This window comes from Mauremys reevesii, linkage group 6, assembly GCF_016161935.1.
Source record: "Mauremys reevesii isolate NIE-2019 linkage group 6, ASM1616193v1, whole genome shotgun sequence".
In the NCBI taxonomy this organism is placed as follows: domain Eukaryota; kingdom Metazoa; phylum Chordata; order Testudines; family Geoemydidae; genus Mauremys; species Mauremys reevesii.
The window spans coordinates 62,140,173-62,162,866 of NC_052628.1; the positions used below are offsets into that span (position 1 = coordinate 62,140,173).

A 22,694-nucleotide genomic window follows, 5' to 3' on the forward strand; every position below is an offset into this window, starting at 1 on the left:
TTTTTTTAAAATCTCATATATTATGAAACATGGAAGACAAGGATGATAATATTGGGGATATTTAAAGTACATCAACAGCTAGTTCATCTCTTTTCTCTTAAGCTATTTTCTTCCTCTTTTGCCCCTTCCCATCTTATTTTTTTTGTTGAGCTGAACAAATAACAGAAATTTCCTAAAACGTACTTCAAATATTGTCATGGTCAGAGCTCAGTGCACAATTAATCTCGACATGAAGGCATTCCTAGGATAATGAAGCTGAAGAAGCAGCATTTGTCTGTAAGACAATGACAAACACCTAGAATGAGTAAAGGGCAGAGGATTGTCAGTTTGATTCTTAATTATGTAGTAGTGTTTATATGCTGTTGTGATGGGTATCTGTAATAGGGTGTATAGACCCCATGAGGGCCTAGCAATCAAGGAGTTAATACAGGAACTGACAGCCAACACTGACTGGCAGCCTTATAGCACATGGAAAAATAAAAGAACTGAGAAGTAGAAGGGTAGGGCAGCTGCGAAACAAAAAGCAGGCCAGAGACAGAAGGCCCTGCTAGCAAGCTGGTAATAAACTGCCCCAGAATGACAACAACCCAAAGAAGGGATGACCAGAGCCACAGCCTGTAGAACCAAGGGAGGTAGGAAGGACCTCAGGGTACAGTAGAATTTTTGAGGACTGATTCTGCCTACCTGGGTTAAGTTCCCTGAGCTGAAACTAGTGGAGTGGGTGGGCCTGGGTTCCCCTTCCTAATCCTTAACAAAGACTTAAGAGCCAAAGGGGGTTCCAGCCCTCCTGAGGACAAGCACCCCATAAACCCTGTCAAACATATGGGGGAGCCTGTACACCTTAGTGGGATAGAAATTAACATCCTTGCCTCCAGAATAGGACTATAAAGATTCAGACAAGAAGGGCAGACAGACTGCTCTGCTGGTTTGAGCAGACTCTGTGCAATGCCTTGCCTGACCTAAGCCCACAAGTACCTTAGCACAAGCACAAGCCCACAATACCTTAGAACTGTAGAGAGATTAGACAGACAGAAATATTAGATAGGAGGTGAAGTGCTCATTTCACACATAGTGGTATAGACTTCTCCTATGGTTATGAACACATCTGTCTGGATGAATAGATCTAGTCTCACCCAGGTTAGTAGCATGGGCACTGCATTCTGTTCTGATTTAATTTTCTTGCATTAGAGAGCGTTATGGACTGGGATGTAGGTGGTCCTACCTCGTAGTTAGAGCAGGAGTCAGGTCTAGTGGGCAGAGCAAGCATCCAGGTTGAGGAACAAAGCTAAGGATCAGCAACAGCATCAGCTGCCAATTACCAGAGCCAGGGTCAAGCCAGAGTCAGAGCCAGAAATTGAAGCTGAGGATTGCAGCTGGGGTCATTTCCTTTGGTTAAGATTGGGTGGATGCTATGGTCTTCGAAAAGAAGTATCTTTTGGTCTTCTTCAGGGCCATGACAAGATTGTTTGAAGTTCTTATGCTGCAGATGGTTAGATTCTGTGTGGTCTTGCACCACTGGAATTCCGAATTTCTCCTCTTGCATTTCAGTTGCCTACATTCATCAGAGAACCTTGCGTACCATTTAGGGGGTCATATATCTGTAGTTGTGTGGGATGATGTTTTTAATAATAATAATAATAATAATGGATGGTTATAGTGTTTTATCAGACACAGAACACTGGTCTTTAGAAGAACGCTCTTCACTACAGAGTTTTCAAAGGGGGCAAATCCATGCAGCTGTTTCATGTCTCCAGTTGGAAAGGGAGGGAATAATGCAATCATCAGCTCACTTCTGATGTCTGCCTAAAGGCCAAGGATCAGGTCCTATGTGTGACCGGCTGTCTGGATGTATTTAGAAACTGCCTATGTGAATTCTGCAGTTCTCATGATGTATACGGCATCCAAGATAAGTATGTTAGAGGAGTCAACAAAGAAGATTATGATGTCATTAATCACAATCAGGCTTTAAGGGGTCAATCACAGTAGCACCATCAGCTCTGATAGGAAGCCATTGGAATTATGTGGTGGTATGCAGACATACAGGATTCATGCTTTAGATTTGCTGTGGGACTGGCACCAGTTAGGAGAATATGTAGGATTTGTTTTTTAAGGAACATGTTTTTATCTGAGACCAGATATAATTACTACACTCCCCTGATTGCTTTGCCTATGGATTTGGCAAGTCCAGTAGGCCAGTGGGACCAGAACATGGTTGATGGAGATGTCTGGCCATGTCTTTGCGATAAATAAGAGGTCTGGTGCTTTGTCTGAGATCAGGTCATGTATGGTGCTGATTTTATTTACCACTAACCCATTAATGAGAATGAACTCAACTTTCATGTTGACTCCTGTATTTGTGGTTGTGAACATCTGCCTGTTGCAGAGATATGGATTAGCTGCCTGGTTCTGGTTTCTTGCTCATGCCTGGTGCTTACGTCCTGTATACTCTTACAGTTGGAAAGATTAGGACTGGGAAGGTTGAGGAGTCCTCCAGTCCTAATATTTCTGTAAATTGACATCTTATGACAGTTACATTTAAGTGTTTTGGATATTCTGCTGGCATGATGGTTGGTGAAAAGGCACATATGTTGCTATGTTGAATCCCTGTTAAGCAACATTTTTTAAATGTCTGAGGGTAAGGGGAAAGAAGATGGGTATCCAGGGGTAGGATCCAAGGGGAACGGGATTTGCTGGCCATGAATGAAGAATAATGCTAGAATCATTTGAGGAGAGAGCCTGAAGCAGCTAGGCTTACTGAGCCAAATGGCAGTGTAAATTATATGTTGTGTATACATGTAGCCAGACTCTGAGCTGGGATGAGAACTCAGAAGATTGTGGCTCACAATCCTGTGCCTTGATCATCTGTACTTTTGTTTTTCTTCTGAGTGGGATCATTAGCTGACACTAATGGCAACTTCCTCTATTTGTTTAAACACTTTGCTATCATAATTGCTTTTTGTACACAGAGTGCATTAATCTAAGTGCATGTGTGCACATATGGTACTGCACATATAAAACTAACACAAGGCATGGCAATGACATGTAAAATATTAGATGATCTAGTTGCTAACAATAGATTTCCATAATGCCATCTAAAAAAACCTAACCTATAATACTGCATTATCATTAGGCAGAGTTTACTATTACATTTCTTTAAAAGATTTAATAAATAGTGATGAATGTACATAATATTTGCTACTGGAATGACAGAGTTAAAGCTTAAACAGCCAGCAGCTTTTAACAGTTTTTGTGGTACCACTATGGGATAAAGCTATAAATTTACATTGATTGATGTTGTGAGCTCATTCTGGTTTATTCATGTATTTCTATTGGAAAAAAACCACAGTAGTTTTGTCTCAAATTTAAAGCTCCCAAGTGATATACCACACAATGAAGATCACCCAAAACAATTTAGAACAAACTTTGAAAAACGATTCTCGGGTTAAATTAATGTGGAGTGCATAGTCTCTGATGAGCTCAGAGTTAAAAGTTAGTTCTACATCTTTTTTTTTTCTTTGTGACCCTCAAGAAGTGCTACATCTTGTTTGAAAAATCTAAATCAGGACTGGGCTGGTATCTCTCTTTTTTTATTTTAAAGCAGGAGTGATAAAGTTACTTTAGAGAACTTCAGCTATAAATCTCCATAAGCTATCAGCCATTTGAACTACTGTCATTGCTAAACCCAAATCTATGCTGAATGAAAGTCCTAGAGAGAGGTCCTGACTGCAGGGCAGATATATTTTTACCTCATCTTGACCTTTTCCAACTAATGAAAACATGTAACTATCGATTCAAAGGAGTCCTTTTTTGATCATGGTGACAGCAATGGTGAGGCTGCTGATTTTCAGACAGTATCCAACTAAGTTCCTTCATGTAAACTGAACCAATGATGTGGGGACTTTTAGGAGAGAGGGAGAGATCTGAGAGACTCTTGAAGCCATATTTTACATAGAAAACAGGAACTGCTTCAGAGAAGTACTAATTTAGAGAGTACTTTTCAAATAATATAGTGGGTTAGTTCCTGCAGTGTTATATATTACTCATATGTTTAGTGTGGACTTGGGAGCTCATTTATGTTTGAGGACAAGTTAGTCATACTTGCATCTATACCCAGTGAAATTTGTTGTGACTTATAGGCAAATGAAAAAAGTAGTACCTTATATCCAATGTCAGCCCTTTGAGTCCATTGGAACCTTGTAGACTATATGATAAAACATGTCTTTTGTACTGTGTGCACTTCTGTATTTAAGTCAAGTGTGTCATGGCTTTTGCACAGTGTGTAAATGCTATCAGTCATTAATAATCTTGCTCATATTTTTTTTAAGTCAGGAAAAAAAGAAGCCAGGAGTGTGGTTACAATTGACCAGTGAACTTACTTCTCAGAATTTACAACTCTAGCACAGTATATAAAGAAAACCATGATGACTAGTTCCCCCCATATTGGATACCATATGGACTCCCTGATGGCAATGAGTGATGTGCACCTCTGAAGAATAGATCATTAACTTGTCATATTTACCTGGACCATAGACCATGTTGTGAATGAACATAAACAAGACTTTTAAACCCATCTCTACCTGGAATTCAAAAACCTTGACAACAAAGGACAGTTTTGTGGTTAAAGCCTGTATTGGGTCTGAAGATATCTGGGAACAGTATATTTGTCCAGCATCTTGCACAATTGGGTCCTAATCTTGGTTGGGACATCTATGAACAACTGTTATAAAAATAAGTTAGTCCAGTTAATAAAGAGCTATTCAAAAAGAAGAAATAATTTCAGATAAATTGGACTGTATATCAAACAAAGTACTTCATTTCAGATTATTATAGCCCCCAAGAAAGATTTGGCTTAGCAGTTTAATTGAAGAATATAACATTTTCGTTTTATTTGGTCCTTATTTGTACAGGTGTTAAAAACCTTTTTGTTGGTGCAAGGAATAATAATTTGGTTCTCAGTCCATCTCCCATTGAGATTAATGGTGTTAGGCCCCAGGAGAAATGGGATGAAACAACCTCCAAGGGAAATGGTGAGAACTTCATCAGTTGGATAGTTAAACATTTGCTGTGCATGACACTCTATTTTCCACGTTAGCCATGGGTTCTAATGCTAAGGGAGATGCCTACAAAATACTTGACTCCGGCTAGGTAGTTGTTGTTCTGAGATCGCTGCCTATCATGCTGACCAATACTATCTCAATGAGTGTTTTCTTGTACTCTCCCATCTGTGTGTATCTCTTGTCTTATATTTAGATTGTAAGTTCTTTGGGGGCAGGGATCATCTTTTTGTTCTGTGTTTGTACAGCACCAACACAATCACACCTGGGTCCTGGTCCGTGACGAGGGCTCAAAGGGCCTATAGCAATTCTAATGATAAATAACAATAATAATAATATTTCTCCTTTCCCGTGCCTAAAAATTTACATGGGGAAAAAAGTAGGCATCCAAGAACAAGCCTTGGCAATGGTTAGCATTCAGAAGAAAACCTCTCGTTCCCTTACACTGCAAATGTCCTCACACTTTTTAATATATAAAAAGTAAGAATGTATAATATAAAATATTCTATGTTCAGCTGTAGTCTCCTCAAATCATAAATATTAGAGATGAAAATGACCTATTAGATTATGAACTCTATCCTATTGCAACCTCTGTAGGCCTTGGTCTTTTAAAGAAATCTCCTTTCAATTTTGTGTGAATATCTATGGTCACTAGGTGGATACAGCAGCTGCTCTCCCTTCATGCCCCATATGTAAGAGTTCCTAGATACTGGATTTCTGTGAGTGCAGATGAAAGTGGCCCATCAATCTGTGCAATCTTATTTGGAGCCTTCTCCATGAAACAGAAGGTGCGGAGGACTGCCTATATGATTGCATTGCCTGCACTCTCTCTCTGCAGGGCAAGGCTAACACATGGATTTCCTAGTGTGGACATTCTCACCTGGGCCTTATGCAAAGGAGTGAAATTCCTCTTCTGATGCCTGTTGCACACCCTGTAAACTAATGTCAACTAGAATATTTTACAGTTTTTGCAAAAGAATATAACCTAGCTTATGAACTTTGGAAAATTTTAGAGACTACTGTTCTAAAGCAGCTTAGTATTTTAATGAATTGAAATGCCTTGAACACCTGGGGAAAAATTGCTGATCTTTTTATAAACTGTTCAGAATTATTAAATAACAGGCATAGTTTCAAAAGCCTGTTCAAGTCAATAATTCTCAAATGTGGTAGGATGAACAAACAGCTATCTGAAATGTGCTATTCATGTATTCAGGGGAGTAAAAAAGGTGCTAATTCTACCTTTCTGAACATAATTGCAATCCTTCTTTCAAATAACATCTTAAAACACATATGGCTTTAAACCTTCAAGTTTCTTAAGGCAAATTGGAAGCCAAGATATGTGCAAAATGCTTCCAGAATAAATTATTAAAAAGTTTCATTCTTTCATCTTGTCTTAAAGTGAAGCAACACTTCCTTTTCTATAAGGTTTTCCTGCAAATGCTTTCTCTCTCTCTCTCTCTCTCTCTCTCTCTCTTTCTCATACACACACACATTCCAGTGCTGTAGTGGCCTGTGCTCTAGCCCCCTGTGTAACCTTTACAGTTGTGACAACAATTAAAGTTTACCAAATGCCTTTGGTGACTTGACCTGTCAGAAAATGACATGAGTGACTGATGTGTTTTGAGGACTCACCTTCTGGGGGGGGAAAAAAAGCTGCCCCAAATCCCTTTCCAAACATAAGGCTTTCTAAGTTGTTGAAGGCTTGTTTGGAAAACAAATCAAAGAGAGGAAGTAAAAAGTACAAACACATATACTGGGTACTTCTTTCTGAGGAAAAGCTTTGTAAGAGTTTATATGCAGACTGTTATGTGAGAAATCCCCAAGCTATGTGTCAATATGGCTGCATTAGGCAATTAAATACAGTTATTTCATTATGCGGTTTGATAGTCTGTAAAATATATAAGGATAAATACCACCTAATAATACACTACCAAGTATTTAAACCTACAGTTGTGACAGACTGTTCTTCAGAGCTGAAAACTGTAGGGTAACATTTTTGAATTGGAGATTTCCCACTCCCTAATCCTGTATTCAAGCACCCCTGAAGTTGGGTGAAGTACGAATCTGAACTTAGAAAATGAAGACAGCCCAGTTGCAATCTGACTTCTTTTTGCCCAGTGGGCTTGAATTTCATTGCTACAATTAAGCAGCTGAAACTTGTGTGCAAAAGCATAATTTTCTGCACAGCACATAAAAGCTAGCCTGTGTGTTACTCCCTCTGGGTGCCCACTATGTGGTACCCAGATATGATTTTAGCTCATATTCGTTCCCCTCCTCATTCTGCGCTCCACACCTCCAGAAATATTTCTTCCTGTAAGATAACTGTAGCTGTATCAAGCACAGCCGGAGTCCTTCATAGACGCTCCACAGGCAAAGCAGGTAAAACTGTGAAACTAATTTTTAAAAGCCCTATGACTGTTTTAAGAACACTTTTAGTAGAAGCATCTAAGTCATGAGTCTGTTCATACCGTGCTTAAAATGGAAATTCATTGTTTAGAGGAAGAGTGTGGACACTTTTCTCTGATGCTGAGAGAAACATCTCTGTATGAAAAATCTGGAAAACACAGCACATCTCCAGTCTGTCGGGTTAATTGTTCTTTCAGATCACACGTGAAAAATAATAGCCATACACATCCTAACTCCTAACATGTATTCATTCATATGTGCACACAAACACACTGTGTCTCAATAGGCAATAATTACCAATGGACATCACTCCATAGTAGCTGAGATGCTGCAGCGCTAAATATAGATACAATTTAGATAATGCTTTCCCAGCCAGAAGGCCGACCACTGTGTGGTGTGTTTGCAGGGGTGGAATAGTTGTGGAGGAGAGACCCATGTGACAAAATGCAAACTCATGTAATAAATTGCTTTGCTCATGCACATTTGACTACCTCATCTGCACTGTGCCCACTAGTCTGTCTCCTGAAAAACTACTACAAAATTTCCAAATTGGAGAGCAGCTCAAGTAGCTGCCATTTGAGTAGGGAAAGAAAGCCTCACCGAAAAATGTAGTTTTCCTTCCTCCTAAATATAGAATTCTGTCTCCCCTTCCAAAAGAAGAAATTACCCATTTCTGAAGACTAGGATGGGCAGTGTTCAATGACAGGTTTAAGGTAGGATATTTTGTGAGTCATCATACTTAGAAACAGAAGCTTTATAACATTTTACAGGGGAAGTTCCTAGATTTCTAAAGTTATATTGGACCCTAGAATCACAGCATTGTGACATATGGAAAAAAATACTTTTCTTAGACTATGGAGAGTTCTAGAATGTTTTCGTTTATATTTTTCTGTTTCTGAGGTCCATACAACTAGACGCATAGGAGTGGTCTGACTTCAACAATATTACTTCTGTCAGTAAATACTTATCAGCATGAGCAACAGATGGATATTGCACAATGTAGCCCACGGTAACTAAGGCAGCCTAGCTTTCTAGGTTTGGAAAGATATGGAAAACAGTACCATTACAATTCTCTAAAACATGTCTCAAGCCATTTTTCTGTAGCTGATTTGGCATGTATAAAATGCATAGTGGTGTGATCAGGCATCAACGTTTATTGGCACTCCTTTAGGATGACCTGCATGGCTCACTTGTGAGTAATGCACCCAACCCAAGCTCATTTCAATAAAACCTTCATGCCACACACACCATAATTTATTTTCTTTGTCTATAACTATCTAAATATATGCAGGAAGAGTGTTTTATTTATTGACATGGACATGTATTTTACTCTCACTGACTCGTGGTAGGAGGCATACATGGAGTGAGTGAAGTACAGCTGCATATGAAATATGGCAGTTATTTGTGCAATAATCGAGCCAGATTCCCTGGTGTAGAGAAGCTGCACACAAATGCAGACTTGGGTTTGAGGGGAGAAAAGAAAACCTTAAGGTCCCTTATTCCTGGGCATGGCCGGTGAGTGGGCCAGCCTTGGCATACGTTATAGCTTCTCAGCTGCCTATGACTCCAAGAAGCCATTTCAGCAGTCAGAGGTCACAACTAGATTAGGGCAGCTCTCCAGCCATTCCCCACTTTTCCACAACTTCATTCCCTATAGCAGGAGCCAGGACTAGAGCAGACAAGTTTCACCAATTGATCATTCTCCTATACAGGGGAACCCTCTAGTAGCCTTTTTTTCTAGTTGCTTTGTGTTGTCACAACAGAAAGCCAGAATACCACAAAACAGCTGGAGCATGGACCAGAACCTGTCCTGTATATTACATGTTAATACAAATTACGTACATCCTTGTTCCAATCCCACTTACTCTGATGTAAATTTTGGATAATTCCATTGTAGTAAATGGATTTGCGCTATAAGAAATCCAGAGAAAGTGAAAGCAAAGCCAGGCCCTTACATAATAAACAGCAGCTTTATTCCTTATAATTAGTATTCTGTACAAAGAAAGAATCCAAAACTGTAAATTCTGAGTAGAGTTATAATTTCATCTTAATCCTAGGTGTCCTTTCTCATCAGTGCATTAGTACATATTGTGGAGAATGGCTTAAACTGGCATTTAAAATCTTCCACTAATTTCAGCAGGATTAAAATACATGAAGCTTTTGTCTGACATGGTACTATAATCTACCATAGTCAATGGAAACTGAATTTCAAAAATATGGTGTAAAACGGACCAGGTTCTCATGTCAATGCAAATGACTGAGAGTCAGAAGACCTGTGTTCTTTGTGAAACCCAGATCATGCTGCTCAGGCCAAAATGTTCAAACTTAAATCAGTGGAAGCTGTGTGTGCAACACCTCTGAAATCAAGTGCTAAATCAGTAGGAGCATAAGAATATTGAAATGTAAGAACTGCTATTATAGATCAGATGAATGATTCAATTAGTCTAGTTTCCTGTCTCTGAAAGTGACCAATACCAGATGCTTTCAAGGAAGGTTTAAATCTTCCATAATTGACAATTATGTAGTAACATACCCCTGGAAGAAATTTAATTCTAATTCGGGGCAGTATGTAGTTGGCTTATGTCTGAAGCGCAAAAGTTGATATCCCTTGTACATTTTTATCCCTACTAGTGTAACTCAGGATGATATTTTTTCTTATCATTATTTAAATGTCTAAATCTTTTCTACAGGTGGAATCCCTGGTTCCTGGAGGCTGTCCATACCACAGTGAGTAACACTTATCTTGCGCTTGTCCCCCAGCCCTCACACAAATCATAGATTAGAGCCTACCATAGAGAGGGTTGTTATGTCCCCTAATCCAGAGAGAGGAAGGATGGCCCAGTGGTTATTACACTGGCCTGAGACATAAGAGAAACAGGTTCAATTTTCTGCTCCACCACAGATTGCCTGTGTGATGCTGGGCAAATCACTTTTAGGAATCTGGCTCTAAGGCCACGTCTACACTACCTGCCGGATTGGCGGGTAGTAATCGATCCCCGAATTGATGCCCATACTCCACCTCGGCAGGAGGAGTAAGCGGAGTTGACAGGGGAGCTGCAGCGGTCGACTTGCCGCTGTGAGGACGGCCAGGTAAGTCAAACTAACATACTTCAACTTCAGCTACGTGAATAGCATAGCTGAAGTTGCGTATCTTCGATCGATCCGCCCCCCCACCCAGGGTAGACCAGCCCTAAGTATTTAGTCACCTAACTCCCACCCAAACCCCATGTGTCTAATCCTTCTCAGAACAGGTTAGAATGTCAAAGTGGTAAAATGCTGGATGGCCTCTTGTTTACACCAGCGCGCTCAACATCACTGCCATCAGTGAAGCTGCACCAATGATAGCAAAAAACCACTTATTGTTAACAAGGCTACAAAGGCTACATGGCTACTGTCCCTATAAGCTCTGTTTTGTAGGTGGAAAGGCAGGTCAGTAACAGCACTCAAACATTCCTTTCCGGTCCCAGCTTCCTCCAATATTCACAGTCATTCAGCTAGCAACTCCCTTATGGCCCATTAGACCTTAACCAAAGGAAAGGCTATAAAGTCCCTTCTGCATGAGGAATTAGGTTGAGCTGTTAACCTTCCCCATGAAAAGAACAACAAAGAAAAGTTAGTAAGCAGTAAAAGAAGGGACACTCAATTTATTGTTTTGCTGTTAAATTTACACCTTTTGTGAATGAAAAAATGTATTTCTTTTCCTCACAGTTATTTTCCTTTGGAAATTTAAATTGTGTGCTGCCAGCCTGTAACTCCAAACAGTGTTTTTTCATTCCTATTAGCTGTATGCTTTATTCATGCACTTTAAAAAGCAATATGGCTCATGCTGAAGTGCTAAACTCCACCTGGCCAAAACAGAACTTGAAAATGTTGGGTTATTAGTACTTAAACAGAAGGCTATGTCTTTCCAAAATCTATCCCAAAGGCAAACTGTCTTTTAAAACCAAAATCACAGATCGTTTTTGCTTTTCAAATCTACAATAGAGTATATCATTGGGAATTTTAAAAATGTCAAAATGACTCTGGTGTTGATCTGGCAGTGGAAATAAAATACAAGGGCTGCATGACTAACTCTAAAGTTAAAAGATTATAATCCATCTTTAACTACTGACTTCAGTCCAATTTTCCATATTGGTATTATTCTTCTCTTGGAGTGGGTCTGAAAATGGAGCACTGCCCACTGAGAATTGGGTAAATTTACAGTAATGTGTATATTTCTGTGGAAAAAATATTCCAGATCATATCTGGTATGTGGGGTTTATATGCAACTAATTTATGACCTGACTCAAAAAGTTTCACTGAAGCCCCACTAGCTGAGAGAAAGCAGTTACTGAAACTAAATTCAGACTTTGGTGAATGGGTCCCACCTGGTACTCTTTAAAAAATGCCAGGCCACATCTTGCTTCACCTGTTAATCTCATTTGGAGCCCATGGAGGCCTCTTTGAGTGAGAGGGAACACAAGTCTTTTTCTAAAATTGTTGCCTTCTGTGGCTTTAGTGCTTTCCTCACATAGGGAAAGTCTCTGGCTGAATGTACAATTGTTTCAGACAAAGAAGCATGAGGGTGTTAGAGAATGGGAGGGAGAATGAATTAAATGTGGGAGTAAGATATTACAAATCAATGTCCAAGCAGGATAAAATAAATAAGCTCTATCAGATCACAGTGGTGGGGGAAATAAGAAAGGGGAAGAACGAAATATTCCTCAAAATCCTATTGCCCTTGCTGCTGCTGAGCAGGGGAAGATCTGTGCGTTAGTACACGGAACTGTAAATCCATACAGGTATCTGCTGGCCACATCCAGCTTCGCAATTTGTGGAGCCCCTGACAGGAACTGACGTCATGGATGCAGTCCCACCCCCAGAAGGGGAATCAGAACCTGCCTACCTCTCTAGTTCTACTGCCAGAGGCAAAGTTTGGGACAATGGGAAATGTTCCCTACCACTCTCTTCTTTGAGCAAACCTAACCTAGAGTCTTGCTTCAGAGATGGGATTGGACTGGTGGAAAGAAAAGTATTGGTGGATCTGCATAATATTTGATTTATCAACTTTGACATTGCTCTTCTAATAATCCATCTGACAAAAGTTATAGAAGTGTTAATCCTTCTGCTTGGACTGCTTGGTGCTCTGTCCCCCACTGCTGGTGGCTAGGCCAAGTAGAGATCTATGAGTTTGCTACAGTCTTGGTCAACAAAGAGAGATCTTTTAGCTCAGGCAGTAGAGGCTCATGCATTAAGAGCCATAAGTCCCAGGTTTGATCCCCGCTGCTGACATTCTGGCTAGGGGCATTGGTGTTACAGAAGTGATCACTGGAGTTTATTCTAGCCACTTGTGACAGAGGGTCTGTGTCTCTGTCCCTAATTCATAGTTCATAACAGAAAATGAGTGTGGGTCAAGGAAAACAGAGTATTGAACCGAGGAAAATGCCAAACTGCCTATTTGAAAGAACAATACAGAAACTGGCTGGTGTGGAGACATGCAGACTAACTGGTGAGCTATGGTATCTAAAATAGGTCATTAAGACTTTGAAAGGTAGCTATTAATCATTGTAACTCCCATTTCTTAGTGAATGGAGCATGCTCCCAAAACCTATTTTTTTCTGCAGGTTAAAGGAGAAAACTGGTTTGCAAAGCAGTTGGTAGCTGCCCTGGATCAATGAGAGGACTGTCTTGACATACAAAGTGACCCAGATGCAGAATTTAATTAGTTAGTTGGGTGAGAGAGAGCAGATGTCATTAGAGCAGGAATTTGCTTTTTAGAGATTATGGATCTTTATTTTTCCTCTATAACTAACTCGAAGTGCCTTATCTAGATTAGTTTATGAGAAGTGTAAATCTAGATATGTTAAGCAAAGTATTTCTGTTGTTTTTCTTCCAATTTCTCTGTTTTTAATAATTCTGTTTTTGTTATGATTACTGTTCTATAGATGACTTAATGCAGTCCTCCCTCAAAGAAAAGAAAACTCTGTAACCTCTCTGGAGAGGTGCTGAAGTTAAAAGAGTATCAGAGGGGTAGCCGTGTTAGTCTGGATCTGTAAAAGCAACAAAGAATCCTGTGGCACCTTATAGACTAACAGACGTTTTGCAGCATGAGCTTTCGTGGGTGAATACCCACTTCTTCGGATGCAAGACCGAAGAAGTGGGTATTCACCCACGAAAGCTCATGCTGCAAAACGTCTGTTAGTCTATAAGGTGCCACAGGATTCTTTGTTGCTCTTGAAGTTAAAAGAGTTTCTAGAAGCTCCACACAGTCTTGGCTAATGAGTATGGGCAGAAGAGTCCTGGCCCAGTGACTCATTGTGTTGCCATTAGGCTGAAAGAAGAAGGAGGACAAGAGTTGGTGGTGGGGTTGGTCATACCACATTTCATTGCATTCTGTATTTGGGTAGGATGCAATTGGCAACACTGGACACTGAAATACTTTACCACATAACATGGACATATGAGGTATAGTATTCCTTCAAAGCACTGCCAAGGTGTCTTAACTATGATCTAAAGAGAATAGCATCAAGAGGCTAGAGGGAGATTAATATTCATTCATATGCAGTAATCCTAGAGCATAATGAAACTTCCAGTAAGAGTGCTGATTGGTTCCAAATGCCTTTTTTTTTTTGGTGGTGGTGATTTGGAACCTAAGTTGTTCCAGGCATTTGAACACAAATGAGCAAATGTTAAATAGAAAATGAAAGGCTAAGTGGACAGACTGTAAAACATCAAAAAACAGTGACAGATTTTTTTGAGCAGTGCAAGGGAACAGCAAGGGTATCATCAAGTCCGACTCATCAACCTGACAAAGACATTTTGTGCTGGCTAATGTCCCACTGAAGGTGTTATATTTCTGGAGGCAGCAGAGAAAGAGAGACAGACAGATGCAGAGGGAGCTGATGGACACACGGGTGTGGACTGTGGTGGCTTTATTGTTCTGGCTGCAAAACTGAAACTAACACAAAAGTAAGACTTTGCACTTCTGTAGAGCAGAGAAAGTGCAAAGAGCCCCCAAACATTTAAAGGGACAGGACATCACAGAAGAGAAAGCTTTTGAAGCAATTCTTTGAATACAGTTTTTAGGATGTTGGTGTTGTTTCAAGTGAGCAACAAATGCAAAGCTACACCTCTACCCCGATATAACGTGACCTGATATAACACGAATTTGGATATAACGCGGTAAAGCAGTGCTCCGGGGGGGGGGGGGGGACTGCACACACCGGTGGATCAAAGCAAGTTCAATATAATGAGGTTTCACCTATAACGCGGTAAGATTTTTTGGCTCCCGAGGACAGTGTTATATCAGGGGTAGAGGTGTTTCTCCTAACGGAGTAAATATGCACAGTTGAGGCAAACCAAAGATATGTTTTAAACATGCAGTAGTTTTATTTTACTATAAATTTGTGATTAACCAATGTATTTGGAAGATTGATGCAATTTAATCTTGTAATTGTTTCAGTATTAAGAGTGGAAAATATAGAGGGTTAGAAGAATGTTTGGAGACCAGTTTATTGGATTGCAATGTAACTGAATTAATGAAATTTTGAAACTGTAAGTAATGTTGTTGAAGTGTTACAAAATACGAACTAAATTTTGATTTCATAACAGAAGATATATGATTTATATGATAGAGGCAAGAGAATGAAGTATTGTTTCCTAAATGCTGCTCATGTTACATATACTACACTGTAATCTGGTTGGTAATATTTGGAGGAAATATTGCAGAATTATAATTTACTTTGTTATTGGTATGAAGTAGAATATGAAGGATTGCCCTATGCACAAATTGAGATTTTATCAATACCTTGAAGGAAAGCAAAAGAAACCAGGCCAGATCCTCAGCTGGTGTAAATTGACTCTGCTGATTTAAACCTGCTGAAGATATATCCCACCCCCATGCGTCTCTCTCCAGTGCCTGTGATTACTTAAAAAAAAAAAAAAAAAAAAGCCACAACACAACCGTGATTTCCATTAATATTTTTCATGTCAAACTTTTTCTCTGGTGTTAGCATGTTGCTACCATGAAAGTATCATACAGCCAGAATCATATGTGGGCTAGATTCTAACAGCCCCTCATGTGAGTGCACAGGTCACCTCCCTGCCCATATTGTAGCAACCTTCATGAAACTTGAAGGGAGGAGCACAGGTTGCAAGAGGGAAAAGTTTATAGATGGCAAAGGAAGTCAGTCTGTGTGCACACAATTGCAGCCTCTCTCTAAATCGTTTTCTTAATAAAGAGCCAGTTTAGTTTTAGAAACCTAGAGTCCTCTCATGTTATTACCTAACACGCAATACATGAATAACAGATGTGCTCTGCACAAGGGCCTGTCAGAAATGCAGTTCCTGAACACCAGGGACTGCTCCTTCTGTGTGCCACCTGGGCATAGCCACAAAGGACGCAGGAGGAGGGGGACATGGCTCCAACCTTCCCTCTGTACCAGTGGAACTGTCATGCTCGTGGGAGTATATTGTGCCATATGAAGGAGGGGAGTGGGCACACTCCCCCTGCATACTGAGGCACACCCAGCATAAGCCAAGGCTTCATAGGCATGACAGAGCCCTGTGTAATGAACATATATTCCACTCTGAATCCATAAGAATTTCAGCCAACAAATAATTTAGAGGCTTTTGTAATGGTTTAACTAGGTAATTAGTGAATACTGAGCTGGAGAATGTTCAGAAAGTTCGGGCAGCCCATGCCATCGTGTCTAGCATGTTGATGCCAGTCCCTGGAGTAAAATAGTTTACATTCCTCCAAGAGGAAGCCTGTTCAGTATCAAGGTACCTTTAAAAATTAGCTGACAGAGTACAATTTATTTTAAAAAGGGGGCCTAGCAGCAAATCTAAACAGAACAGTAATCATGCTGAGCATAGTAGGATCATATTTACTGTAAGTAGGTACTTATTAAAAGCGATTAAATTATAGTATGGATGTAGCATGAAGTGCTCACTTCAACTGTTAGAAGGGCAAATGTTTAGGTAATATAGAAGCATTGCCTAACTCGGGTCTTGTCCTTCTTAAGTTTTTTTTATACACATTTTACCCGATACAACCTTACATTTTTATATCTTCATATGAAGTGAAGGTTAATAAGTTACAAAATTCATATCCTTCCATAGTTTGGTTAACAAAACATTATTAAGAAGTGAAGTATTTAGAATTAGAATACCTATCTATCTAATCTATATCAAGACACAACTTTTGTTTAGAGCTTGTTGAATAAGAAAGAAACAATTTAGGAAGAAAATCGTTGTTTGTGAGTTTATGTTATTTGCTGTTCACAGGTATTCAGACAGCTACTGGATATTTGTGAAAATGTTTGAGAATCCAAAACAGCTTCATGAATGTTAGTAGAAATGATTATTCTTGGGAATCTATATCTGATGCGTATTATTCATTTTGTTATTTTCCTGTTAAAGTTTCAGCCATCCAATGAGAAAGCAGAAATCATACCAAGTGATTTACGTCATCAGTCACACATCTCTAACAACACTGCTCTACAGGCAAAATGCTTCTGAAATAAATGTAGTCCAACTTTACTAATTCTGGGTCACTGAGAACGAAAATTATGCTTAAAATTGTTGATTGGCTCTAGTTTTCAAGATATGATATTGGGTCAGTATATACGACCCTTGACTTGGGAATAGCGGAGGATAAGTGAGTTATAAAGGGAAGGGATCTCAATTTAAACCAGAAATGACTAAAATACATCTTTGACTGTATCTATGAATAAATCTATGACTGGGTTTGGACAGTACTTGCTTTTTAGGCAAAACAATGAATGATGCAATCTGAAGCTGGTATTGCATCATACATGATATGAATTGCATCATGTTATTCCTAGAAGTCATGGATGATGCAATCATAATGAAGCTTACATCACTCTGCTGAACAAATTGCCCTATATCAGCTCTAGAAATCATACAGCGTCGTGCTCTCTTATTTGTCAGTGTTTGATTTTGCAAAGGGACACATTTCTGTTTAGCCAAAGTGAGCAGAGATGCCTCGTACTTGTGTGAACAGTGCAGATAACTTCTGCTATGTTTGTGGTGAAGTGACTTTTGCATCACAAAAGCGCAGTATAACCACTATGGTTAAGAAAGCCTATCACCTTTCTTTTGGCTGCAAAATTGGAGATCAGGACAAGAAGTGGGCCCTACACATATGCTGCAACACTTGTGCAACAAATCTTCGCCAGTGATTGAACAGGAAAAGGAAATCTATGCCTTTTGCAGTGCCAATGATTTGGAGAGAGCCAACAGATCATACCAGCAATTGTTACTTCTGCATGGTGCCTCCAGTTGGGAAAGGTGTGTCAAAGAAGAAAAAAGTGGACTGTGCATTATCCAAACATTCCATCAGCTATATGCCCAGTACCCCACAGAGAAGGACTGCCAGTTCCTGATGCACCAGAATCATTCTCACTTGAGTCAGATGAGGAAGAGGATGAAACTTCTGGTCCTGAACCATCAACGTCACAGGACCCACATTTTCTCCCACCCTCCTCCTCTGAACCACACCTCATAACACAAGGTGAACTGAATGACCTTGTCAGGGATTTGGAACTACCCAAGAGTAAGGCAGAGCTGTTGGGCTCCAGACTACAGCAGTGGAATCTCCTGGCAGGTAATGTTAGGGTTTCCATGTTCCGTGACCGTCAAAAGGATCTTGTCCCATTCTTCTTCATGGACGGTGATCTTGTAGCCTGCAACAACATCGATGGTGTGATGGCAGCCCTCAACATCGTTCACGATCCAGATGAGTGGAGACTGTTCACTGATTCATCGAAGACGAGTCTTAAAGCTATTTTACTGCATAATGGCAATGTTTTGCCATCAATTCCAGTTGGTCATGCAGTCCATATGAAGGAAACCTATGACAACATGAAACAACTTTTGAGGTGCATAAACTATGACCAACGTCAGTGACAGCTTTGTGGCGATTTGAAAGTTGTTGCTCTCTTGCTTGGTCTGCAGACTGGATACACAAAGTACTGCTGTTTTCTCTGCGAATGGGATAGTCGTGCAAGAGATTCCCACTACATCAAGAAAGATTGGCCACTCCGACAGTCACTGGAGCCTGGGAGGAAAAGTGTTCAGCATCCACCACTTGTTGAATCAAGGAAGATTTTGTTACCACCCTTACACATCAAGCTGGGTCTGATGAAGAACTTTGTCAAGGCCATTGACAAAACACAAGCAGCTTTCAAGAACCTCCGTGGAAAATTTCCAAGGTTAAGTGAAGCTAAGATAACGGAAGGTGTCTTTGTTGGTCCTCAGATTCGTGAACTTCTTCGAGATGATGCATTTGACCATGCACTGCGTGGCAAGGAAAAGACGGCATGGAAAGCCTTCCACTTAGTGGCAATAAATTTTCTCGGAAACAACAAGGCAGACAACTACAGGTTGTTGGTGGAAAACCTCCTCAAGGCATACAAAAGCCTTGGTTGCAACATGTCACTAAAGATACATTTTTTGCACTCTCATCTAGATTTTTTTCCACCGAACTGCGGAGCAGTGAGCGACGAGCACGGCGAGCGAATTCACCAGGACATTGCAACAATGGAGAAATGCTATCAGGGCAAATGGAGCCCATCAATGCTTGCAGACTATTGCTGGACAGTGACAAGAGATGCTCCATTTAATGAATACAGAGACAAGCCAAGAAGCGCCGAGTAGACACTGAATAGGACTAAACTATGTACATAATAGTTTTTTGCCTTTTGTTTCATAATAAATTTTAGTTAGATAACCCTTTTGCTGATTTTTAAAGTGTTACATAAACAGGACAGGTGAAGTATTATCATGTAAAGCAACCATAAACACATGAAAAGACCTAGGTTTACAATTTATGATTAAAACTGTACTATCTACACAATATACATAGACATAAAATGTAAAAACTTAAATAACTTAGAAGCAGTAGCCAATCAGTTGTTTTAATTGTCATATTTGAATTCAGCACATCAAAATACATAATAAATAGCACATTTTATCTCTGAAGCAGACGACTTCTCAAAAATTGTAGACCAGTGTAACTGTTAGCACATACAAAATAGCATAGCTGAAGTGAAAATGTGTGGACAATTTATAGGCTTAAAATTTAGTCACATGAACTGTTCAGTGACTTCTTACCAATAATGAAATATGTGAAGAAATCAGAATTAGTTCGTGAACAGAAAAAGGATTAAGTATGAACCAAATATTATTCATGGTTACTTCCTAGATCAGCATTTCTCATATGTTTTCTGCAAAAATACTTCGTTTGAATTTAAGTGCCCCAAAGAACAAGTTAAACCACCATGTAAAGAGCTGCTGATGAGACAAAGAATAAAGACTCGTTGATTTTAAGTGTCTATTACTGCTGTTACCAAGGAAACCATAAAATACAAAGGCAAGAAGTCTCACTTCACATTGGTGATGCACCAATGACTTCTGACATGAGTATAAAATACATACTTTTTGGAACTATACTATATTGATTAAGAAATATTTTCTCATAGAAATGACAGACAATTCTGCTCTTAAAATTAGTTATTCAAAGCTAAGTTCCTAAATATATAATCTGTCTGAAATTCATATTATGGCCTTTGGATATCCAGAAGGAAATCATTATAAATTTATTGGACTGAAAAGCCATAAATATATATATAGCAGCTGGGGCATACTATACTTGTGAGAACCACATCATCTGCAAGATTAAGGTTACATTTAATTCATCTGAATATAATTAAGCAGAGTACTTCAAACTTTCCATTTTAGATTGGGTTTTACTTTTCTACAATAAATCATTATCTCAAATTATCTCAATTGGTAACAAAGTAGAAAAATTGAGCCACCTGTTGATTCAGACTATTCTTGACAAAAATTAACATTACTCACTTTCACTGAACTTTCAGGGGGAAAACAGGAATCAGATACTGACAATTTAGTCAAAAATACATTTTCTAAAAAAATTTGTTGTGCAGGATTTTGTCAGACTGTCTAATAATGATATGAAATAATGCAAGTTTGCTATTGCTGGCTGACATACACTTCAGAAAAGGGTGGGTTTTTCCCCAGCTAAATGGCAATCTATTTATCAAAGATGCTATAGGCAGCATAGCAGGCCATTGGCCCTTCCCTACAGAAATGAACACCGGTAAGATTGGCCAGGTGGGATCCTCCATAGTTTAGTATTAGCATTCAAACACTGCAGCCTCTGAGGTCCTCCTATCACTAGATTTATATGGAGTCTCGCCAAGTTGTGGTGACTGTTATAGAGCATGCTTTTACACGTGCCTTAGCTATGAAGAGGCTGTTTTACTGTATAATTTCACATTTAGTTTTGCAGCCAGGTTCAAGTGGGTTTATGGGATAAAATGTGCTTTTAAGCCACAGCCCCTGGGGGTAGGAGGGGGGCTGTATGGAAGGGGACCACCCCAGTGGGAATGCTGGAGGCATGACTTTAATGCTTCCTGAAGTGCAGTGGTGTGTGGCCCAGGCACCAGCCTTTCACAGGGTACTCGGACCAGCTGTGTGTACTGAGGTCAGAGCTGTGGTCTTGCCCTCTCTCTCTCTCTCTCCCCCTGCCCATGCTGAGGTGTCTACTCCCTCCGAGGATATTGGACTCATGGGCCCCTTGTGCACTGGCAGCTCAAGACCATGACTGTGCTCTCATGCTGCAAGAAGCCTTCCCATGTTTCTCTCCCCATTATGCTGGGCACAACATGGCCCATAGTTTGGCTACAGTGAGAGCCTGGTTTAGAGTGTGCTTTCACAGATAGCCTGGTGAAGTTAATGCTGCTTCGACTGATGTGATTTTAAATGTCGTTTCCTCAGCTAGTCACAGTGCACAGGCAATACAAATGAACAGTCCGTCTGAGTGCACTGGTGGGATCCTGGTGGGAAACCCGCTGACTTATCTGCTGCTACAACTACAATAGCTATTGTGCTGTCAGCCTCAAATTCACTAATTTATTTATTTTTTTAAATAAGTTCAAAATTGTGGTTTGAGGTCACATATCACTTTGGCTGGTGGATGCAAGATCCAGTACAAGTTCTCCTATTATTTCTGATGAAAGAACCAGAGTGCATGCATCACAGGCCACTTCACTCCCCACTTGATTGGATGTACATCTGGGTGGGCATGCATATGTGTGTGTACCTGATAAATTACAGAGGTATGTGTGACTGTGTGTTACTCTATCTGCCCCTTTATTCACGCCACAAACCAAAACTACTAACAATGACTCCCAAGGTACTTTTGTTTCATATTTCAAATATGTGAAATTTCAAAATGATGAAATTTGACTTTGGAATTGAATTTTCAAGCTGATCTTTGGAAAATATATATATTTGAAATATTGAGGGTCCATACTTCATAAACCAGTGCTTGACATATCGTAAGTGTAAATCATTCTGTTAGATCCAATATCAGATAGCATATATGGCAGTGGTCATCTAAAAGTGTTATTGCTCCAGAGTGGAGGTTAATAACCCCTGGGAAATTAAATTAGATTGAATTTCATTGAGCTCCTATAAAAGAAAGCCCCCATACCTCCATGAAGCAACATTTTTGGTGACCATGTCTGAGGAGATTTTGGCAAACCAGTAAAGTGCCTGAAATCACTATTGCTTATTGCTAAAAGCAGCCATGTCAGCAGGCAATGCAGCAGCCTCAGCTTAACCAAGGCAGGAGGGGAGGGGGTTTTGGGTGCCACAGAAAGGGTGGCTTGACCCCGCATCCTTCCTGGTAAGAATTGTGTTGAAATTGCTGATACATGCATTTTAGAAGAACAGGAAGCTTGTCCATGTGCCCTCAGGAATGTGTCTGTCAGGGCCTCAAGGCATGCAAACTCTGAAAAAAAAACACACCTGGGTTAATTGATGATCAGAAGGAAACATCTTGCTTGACCTTTGAAACTGCTTGCTTAACAAGTTTTCTTTAAGTGACGTCATTGTATTACTAATGTATAAAAAATGGGGGAAAAGGATGCATCTTGGGGTCCCCATCAGCAGATGGAAGATTTGGCCACTGGAAGGCTGTGCCACTCAATAGCCACACTCAGTTTTGGTAATTATCGAGGGTTGGGGTGTTTTACTAACCTGTTGAGGACGTGTGTAAGTAAAGTTTAGCTTTAAGTGAAAGCACTCTTGAGTTGTCCTGTTTGTGTCAGCCATCGATCGGTCGGACGGCCGTGTCTCCCCTGATTTATTCCCTGACACCTCCTCACACAGAGTAAAAGTTACCAAGAGCTTTGGGTTGAAAGA

The 22,694-nt window shown here is 39.9% G+C and overlaps 1 long non-coding RNA gene across 3 annotated transcripts in view; it reads left to right on the top strand.

Annotated features, from left to right (window-relative positions):
- The first annotated feature begins 8,355 nt into the window (after positions 1 to 8,355).
- The window catches only part of LOC120408248, a 128,621-nt gene continuing 114,282 nt past the window's right edge, over positions 8,356 to 22,694 (top strand). For all 3 annotated transcript variants that reach the window (XR_005600565.1, XR_005600564.1, XR_005600566.1), the window contains exons 1-2: positions 8,356 to 8,469; positions 10,151 to 10,187. This is a non-coding gene — a long non-coding RNA (uncharacterized LOC120408248). The remainder of the gene's footprint in view (positions 8,470 to 10,150; positions 10,188 to 22,694) is intronic.